The sequence below is a fragment of the Acromyrmex echinatior genome, chromosome 15 (assembly GCF_024713525.1).
Source record: "Acromyrmex echinatior isolate Ae372 chromosome 15, ASM2471352v2, whole genome shotgun sequence".
Lineage (NCBI taxonomy): Eukaryota > Metazoa > Arthropoda > Insecta > Hymenoptera > Formicidae > Acromyrmex > Acromyrmex echinatior.
The window spans coordinates 8,741,788-8,749,064 of record NC_141866.1 but is presented as its reverse complement, the minus strand read 5'-3'; positions in this window follow the sequence as shown (position 1 = coordinate 8,749,064).

Here is a 7,277-nt window from a genome sequence, read left to right as displayed (position 1 = left end):
CAATAATATCAGCAGTCAGTATGATGTGGTATCATGATCGTACAGTATCAAAGCCAATGATTTATCTTCAGTTGATTTCATTAACAATTGTTACCAATAACTGCTACTGACGATCTCATCGAACAAGATATTGAAATATATTTATTCTATGCAGTTATTGGACTGCAGTCATTAAATTTTGAGTAACAACATCTAATGTTTTTTATTCTATCGATAAGGTAGAAATGTCGAAGTAGCAAATAGAAGTATTCGCTCTATGCATACATGGTCTTTTCGCTATTGTATTCTGTTTGTTCGATCTATTCATGATATATTTTGTGTGCCACTGATTGTGGGTTGCACAAAACTAAAGCCTGTTCTGCAATGTGCTTTTTATTTCCTGTTTCTAGTTTTTTGTTATTTTTTATATCTTGTCTTTTCGCTTTTTATTCGGTTTTTTGTTTTATATCGCCTGAAATAAAAGTTAACTTCGAAAGAAACAAGAAATTACGTAGCAAAAAAATACAATTGTTAATAGAACGGTTGCAAAGGAGAAAAAAGCAAAAGGAAACAAAGAGCACATTGTAGAATAGGCTTAAATATTGACAAATACTATTTTAGGATTATTTTAAGAGTATTTATCAAATTTTAATAAAAGCTGAAATTATCGAGCGATGAGTTGTGAAAATGATAAAGAATAATCTCAAATTTTAAATTTTAAATTGAAAGCATAAGAATGCTGGTCGTAATTTTTTTCTTCCATAAAAGAAATTCGACGTACTATATTTTTGAGTCATATTAAGAAATCTCATCCAACTAGATATTCTGCTCTCTATAATCTTGTAAGCTGATACGACTATCGTGAGTAAAGTACCGTAGTCCCGGGAATTAGAAAACGCGTTTAAATCTCACTCGTGCAGCTCGCGCAATTTTGAAGAGAAAAGAGGAATACGTATTCCGGAAACGGCGCGAGTAACACAAAAGCGTTCCTTATATCATTCTCAGGATTAAATTGCATTATCGGAGAAGATGGTAGGCAGTCAGCACACCATAATGTATGTTGCCCTCGAGGCTGAGTCGAACACGATCAGCTCGGGTGAAATGAACCGTTCAGAGAGTACTTCTCTGAATTTTTATGTGATCTGCCGCGCGCAGCCAATCCGAATTATTCCGACTTTGTTGGCGACGCTTGCTGCGGACGGATTCGAAATCACGAGTGGCTTGTTAATTCGCCGCGCCGTTCTCGAGTATGTTCCAGAGCAAACGAATCTATCCTCGTATTTTTTTTTTTTTTTACAGAAGAAAAACGCGGTCGGCTATATTCAAAATATATTGAATACATATTTGCAAATCGACGTTTGAATTTTGATATGGGTGGTTGAATGTCAGGGATGTCAAGGGTCTAATGTCCATTTTTATTAACGTAGATTAATTTTAATCTAGGTTTAACTTATTTTTTTCTAAGAATAAAAAGAAGATAAAGAGTAAATTAATCTATTTTGGTAGAAATGGACATCAGATTTATTAATTATTTTGTTAAATTATTTATGTTAAATTAATTGAAACTTGAACGGATCAAAAGTACTAAAAATTGTGTATCGAGCACCGATGACGTTACATTGCTATATCCTCACCACTTGAGAATATTCTTATCGCTCGAAAGAACATTGAATAATACTGGGGCATTGGAAGCTGCGAACGAGATCATATAGCATGATTGAAATGTATCTCCGTATAACGTTGCGGAGCGGTTTCCGTGTCGTTGAATCCACAGCGCGAATCGCGAGTCGATTTCATTAGCGTCGCATTTGGCGTGCGCCCGTCAAAATTGCAGCAGCAGGCAGGCGGCGGGGGCTTATGAGAAACTGCCATCGCCATCGTGCAGACGGTGGTGAAAAGGGGAGTGGTTGGTGGTGAAATAGGAGCCGGCTGCTGCTGTGCTATGGTGGGAGAAACCGGGCCAGTAATCTCCGCTCACAGCTCCACTTCTGCGTAATTTATTACGACTTGCCGAGCATCCCGCAGGGTCGAATCCAACTTCGGATAGTGAAGCGCGCTTTCTCGCTAGTGAACTGGGGATTTATCGTAAAATACAAAATGAACCGTCAAGCGGAACAGTATTATGAATCAGATACTTCTCGAGGAATAAAAGAGGTTTGCGCGAAAATACTTATTGTTAACGCAAAATCTAGCTACCGCGTTGTAGTTTCTTGTATCTTCATGTAAAGAATTAAATTTCAAATTGTATCAAAATAATCGAGCAGATATAACGTATCATATTTAATTTTCATTTTTGTGAAATTGATAATAGCCTAAAGGGAATACTAGTATTATTTTATAAGGATTTTATAAGAATTTTAGATTTTCTAGTCTCATCATATGTCAATATATATTATCACAAGCAAGCTCAACAACGAAGTCTTAAGTCGAAATCTTACTTTTACACGATCGTAAAATGTTTCGCATCCATCCGAACGCGATATAAAATTCCACCGAGATGTAAGAACTTCGATGCGGTGCCCACGGAGAGTGCATCCCTGGGTGAACCGTATAGCACGTATTATACGAGGGTGAGGGTGATCAACAATGGCGGCACGACCTCAGGAGGCTCCTCCGTTCTCCGTTCCCTGTTCCCGACGCCATTTTACGTTGATTACGATGCGGTTAGCTCCTTCCAGCCTCCCGCAACCCCTCGAGTCCCTCATTCCACTCGGACTGCTTTCCTTCCTTCCACCCCGCCACCCCTGATGTTCAACCTCTCCGGCACCTCCTCGTCTAATTCTATTCTCCTCCTCTCCTTCCGAGGCACTTACACACAATCGACTCGACCAACACAATCCATGCTTGCCGGTCACCGTACTTAACGTTGTGGTCCGTCCTGTGAGGTAAGAACAGCTCGGCAGCACGGATCAGCGACTGATCTATGAGTCTTTGTCATGTTTACTGAACCGCCGGCCGGGTATCTCGGCTTAGTCTCTTTCGCCCGGCGATATATCGCGAGCGTTCATGCTGTAAATGTTATACTTGTGTTTCTCGTGTCGAATGTTACTTCCATGTGACTCTCATGTATCAGAGAAAAAAAAGGTAGAAGTGAAGTATAAATTTCAAACAACGCCCTACAATTTTGGCTTTGTTTCAGATAATTACAGAAATTTTGTATCTACGATAGAATGCCTTGGAAATATAAAGAAAATTGTGAAGTGATTTTTTACAAACTTGGACCGATATTCACAGTCCATTCTTATTTCAAAAACGTCTTAAGTAATATCTTAAGATGCTGGAACGATTCTGTGATTGATTTATGATATCACGATTCGATTTTTTCTCTTTTCTATCTGAAATACTTTACGACATATAAATATGAGAATGCAGAGAAAAACAACTGTGAGAAGAAAGGATTAATAATAAGATGAAAGTAATTTTTCGTCTCGTTGACAGATTCATTAAAGACAATATAATTGATATGTCCGGCACATTCTTTCCCTGTACATAAAAATATAAATTTGCTAATGACGATCATAATAATAATTTATGTGATCTGTGACTTTAATCCTAATAGATTCGGTCTTATGACAACCTATCTTGTAATGGATAAGTTGTCTCTTACGAAGACAAAGTAGAAACAGCACTCGGGAAAATATGATGAAAGATATTAGCAGATCAGATTCCAGCAGAAGCTATGGATTGTATCCTTAGTTTTTATGGGAATATTCAATACCTTTCACGCCATTACGTGTAGGATGTAAATAGCATGATTCACTCGTTATTATTATCTGCTTATTAAAACATTACTAATTATACGATAAATAATTTTGCCTTATTCGAAGATAAAACAAATCAGTGAAGTAACTCAGGATCATTCAATACGCCATTTTCTCAACAAGTAATTCTTAAAATATTGAAGATTTTACTGTCGTTATTGGAAGTCCACAAAGTTATTGACGTTATTGCAGTGCCGCGTCTTAATGGTCGGGACGAATTGTTGACGAATCGTGCAGGGAAGGCGGTTGTGGAAACTGGATAGCTTCCTACCTTGGAGTACACCATAGTGATAGAATAAGAAATTCAAAGAGGATAGGAAGGGACGAGGGATGAGGAGTTGGACAATGTGAGGACAAAGAGGAAAGAATGAAAATGAGAAAAAGAGCCAAAAATAAAAACGGATGATGAAGATGGAGACGGATAGAGAGGTACATGTAGAAATCAGGATAGAGGCAGAGACAGGCATGTATGACGAAGGAAAGAGGGACGCAGAGAATGGAGAGGACGAGAGAAGAGGAGTAGATGTGCACGTAACGTGACGGACGTCGCCTGAAAGCTCGTCCGAGAGAGCGTCATGACGGCGTCGTCGTCGTTGGGGTTGATTGTCGCAGATCTTATTATCCCCCCTTGTTCTAAGGAAGCTACGGCCGCAAGTTCGTACGTGTGTATACGTGTGTACGCGCCCATACACGCGCTCGCGCACGTGCATACGTGTGTATGTGTTACACGAGCAAAGGGTAGGTCGCTGGAGGAGGGTAGCATCCCCCTTTGCCCTCCCCCACTGGCCCCCCGCCACCCCCTTCAGCCCCAGGCTAACCTTGTTAGCGCTAATGACGGACTCTGCCGCGAGATGCGCACGAGCCAAGGCAGGGACGTACATCTCGATCCTTGTAGGGTGTTCTAAGTTAAAGATGGCGGTGCTTGACCCTTGAAATATCTCGGAATACTATTGTGTTGAAATTACTTTCCTTTTTTTCTTTTACATTACTATAAAAGATGATTGGAAGTTTAAATACTTGAAAAGATTCATCCTGAAAATTGATCATGATTTCTTGAGCTTCTTTATACAAACCGAATCAAATCTTTAATAAATAAATAAAGGTATTGGAAATAGAACATAAATTAATATTAATTAATATTAATTATATTGGATTTTATAAATTAAAGAGATTTCATATTATTAATAAATCGCATTATAAATAATTTGTTATAGTAATTTTTCCATATATGTATACAATTACAAAAGAAAGAAATTCAATTTTATATTATATTAAGGTAATTATGATATACAAAAATTTTGCGGAATTTGCGTTAATTTTATTTTTAATGAAAATTCCAAATTATCATATGGATGAAGCAATAAATCGCGTCGCGGATCTTGTTCTGTCGTAAAACACGGTCCATTACCAAAATTACCACAGATCGTTGGCAGCATCAAAACTCTCACAAGTTTTTAGACAGGATCTATATTTGAAAGATGCTAGAAAATCTCTAATTCGAGAGAAAAACAGAAAGGGAGGAAGAGAGGGAACATGAGGGACTCTCGAAGCAACCCTCGACGGCCCCCAAAATCCATTAGACCGGAAAACGAGGTAGAATCGTAGAACGCAATGGCGTCTAGAAACAAACGACGGCCGATAGGAGTGAACAAGCAGTGAATCACCCAAGCACTTGTTTACCAAGAGAATCAGGGATTCAGGGATGCCGTTCTCCGACTCTTGGAATCCAGCCCCATCGCGCTCGTTCCGCGTCCTCGGTCCCTCCGCCACTCATCCATCGGCCCACCGCTTCCCACACCATCAACCTTGCCATCAGCTCACCACCGTCGTATGGGATCTTCCGAAGGCGGATGGAGTAGCTCCTCGCATACGTAGACACGCGCCGTATCTCGGAGCGTGTGAAAGGGAGACGGAGGTGGCGACAGAGAGCGAGGCGGAGCAGGAGAATGACAGAGAAGGAGGGAAAGTTACGTAGACACAGAAGCGGCACTAGAATCGCTAAATGTAATTCGGTTAAAAGGGTTTTAGCAATACAATGCATATAAACATGAGTGCCCCACCCTTGTCGTCGCCACGTCCCTCCGAACTGCCTCCCTTCCGCTTGCACGTTGTCTTCGAAATCCTCTCCCGCGACGACTCTCGACTTCCTTCTCGATGAGGATGAGCTTCCGTTACGAGATACGAGCGAAATCAGTTAACTGAGATTTAACGTCCGCCAAATGAATGGCGCGGCGGTGAGAGTCTCTTTATGAGAGATCTTGCAATACATGTAATTTCAAGATTAAATTTATTTCTCAGCTTTAAATGTGTCTTCTTTCAAATATCTTAATAATAAAAGAGAACAGAATGATTCTTAATCGCAGAATGCGTAACAGGAATTTCACGTAATTTCTTTATCCTTTCGATAAATTTGATCAAATTTTTTCGAAATTATATTTTACTTAAATTACATATAAATTTTACATTCTTATTGCATACAAATTTAGTAATAATAAAATTAACATTTTATTTTTAATTATTAATATATTTTGAATACTTATCCTAGTTTAAACTTGAAATCAATTAATTTATTAATTATCTACAATTTTTTTGTACGTGATATAGAAAAATAGTAAATTGCAATTTCGCGAATTAAAGATTATCTACACGTAAAGAATAGTTTTGCAAAAATATCTAAAAATTTAGCTAGATATAAAATAATTTTGTTTGGATCATCAAAATAATTATGTAGATATAAATTGGTTGCTAGAAAATAAAATTTACAGCATCATTATCAACGTTTAAGCGTTCTACATAATTATTTTAATGAACCAACACAATTATTTTCAAATTTGTATTTAACTATCCATTTGTATCCAATTACCAATGTAATTGTTATATAACGTCATATATTATATAACGTTTATATTAGAGTGCGAAATTATAACATAAATATTACTTTTATAGTAGTTTTATCAATTTGGATATCGTGAAACTGGCACGTACTACGATCTATCCAGTTCTCTGCGATTAAAACCGATCTATATACAAAATAGTTATTGGGCGTGCACGCGTGATTACGCGTAATGCGATTCGCAAAATCTCCGTTCGCGCGAACGATCGCTGGGTACACGCGAATAAATCTCTGTGTGTCAGAAGAAGAGAATATTCGGAGAACGCGAAATGAGATTGGTCGTTATGCTAATTCTCTCTGTAGCGTCACGTTAACGTGCCTTCGTGCTTTCTCGGGTTGGCGGCATATTCCTCAAAAAAACTTTACGGCCACTTCCTTTTTCCGCCACACCGCGCTATGGCGTAAACGGAGATGTGGCGCCATGCCAGAACGTTCTCGAGATCGTCCTGCTTGCCCGTCCGGGTAATCTTGGATTTTTCCTCGCAAATAATCACGCCTGGTGAAACTTACTTGAGTTGCTCCGGCCATGGATTTTTCACGAGTGAAAGATGAAGACGAAAAATTGAAATAGTATATGACAAGCGAGGGAAGAACTTGGCAATCGAATCAGTAATAGGAATGAGAAATCGACTGATGAATCTGCG